Below are 1,449 nucleotides of genomic sequence, written 5' to 3' on the forward strand. Positions count from 1 at the left end.
TTCTTGTGTGCTTCTCTTTTTTTTAATTGCTAACTTCTGGGTTGATTCTATTCTTGGTTGAGATTTCATGGTAATTCTCAATTGCTTCAGTGATGATGCAGCACTTATATTTAAAAAAAATATAGAAAGTATTGGGACTTGGGATTTGTATTAAATTATCCCTTCTCTCTCTCTCTCTCTCTCTCTCTCTCTCTCTCTCTCTCTCTCTCTCTCTCTCTCTCTCTCCCCCCCCTCCCTCTCTCTCCCCCCCCTCCCTCTCTCTCCCCCTCTCCCTCTCTCTCCCTCTCTCCTCCCCCACCTCCTGCCCCTTCTTTTAAAAAAGCCTGCAAGTTACTAGCTAAGTTATCTATAGCTTCATAAATTCTATTATGAAGTATCATCTTGGCTATTATGAAGTATCATCTTGGCATCCTGCCAAAGGTAAAAATGTCTGTTTTCTCTTACAAAATTCTTAGTGACTCCAAGAAAAACTCTTTGCAGCCTGAACTAAGGTTAAAGAATAGTTCAGATCCTACCATGACATGTTTGGATTAATCATTTGTGGTTAAGCTAAGTTAGAATGTAGAGTTCATGATGGGTTTATGAAGTATGCAGGTATGGAAATCAGGCGTTCAGTTTGTATTCATATTTAATTCCTGCAGGAGAAGAGAGGACTGGAGGGGTTGCTGCTTGTGTCCTAGTCTAGGGGTTTATATAGCACTTGAGTCAACACTATTAGTCCAAATTTATGCTATTCAGTATTTGGGTAAGTACCAGTGCTATTGCTACTTTTGAACATGGACTTATGTTCAGGTCTGCTCCACTTAAATTTTTCCACTATTCCTGGGAAGTGGAAAGTTGAAGTTGTCAGATCATGAATGCTTGGGGTTCTGAGCTTTGGCACTTTGTGGAACACGCATCTGCACCGGCCTGCACCTGGATTGCCTTGGCATGACAGGTTATTACCCCTGGCTCACCTCAGGCCTGCTGTAGCCTCTGCCTGTGCCTGCCACCCGTGTTCCACTGTTCCACCACCATTTCTTAGTGGGGATTATTTGGCTGGCTGTGCAAGTGAGCAGCTGGGGAGCCATGTCACTAGTAGGTACATTGCCCAACTATGTTTTGGAAATGGCAGGTTTTCACTGGAAAAATTAACAATAATGTAAATTCTATTGGATGTAATTTCAAAATTTATAAGAATTCGGCCTTGTCATCTACCTAACTGTACTGCCAACCAAATATAATTCTGGAATTGTGGAAAAGTGTGCCTTTGAAGTGCAGTTACCTAGTGGCTTAAAAGTTTAGCAGGATCACAGAAGAGGAAACAGATAAAAGTATTTAGTACTGAGGTTCATTGCCAGGGCAAGAAGTATTTCAAGAATCACTCCTGCCTGTGCTTTTTACCTTGCATTCCCAAGTATTGCATGTGACTTTCTTGAAGCGGCAACTAAAGGACGTGAGCCTGTGTTG

This window comes from Ictidomys tridecemlineatus, chromosome 10, assembly GCF_052094955.1.
Source record: "Ictidomys tridecemlineatus isolate mIctTri1 chromosome 10, mIctTri1.hap1, whole genome shotgun sequence".
NCBI classification, from domain to species: Eukaryota; Metazoa; Chordata; class Mammalia; order Rodentia; family Sciuridae; genus Ictidomys; species Ictidomys tridecemlineatus.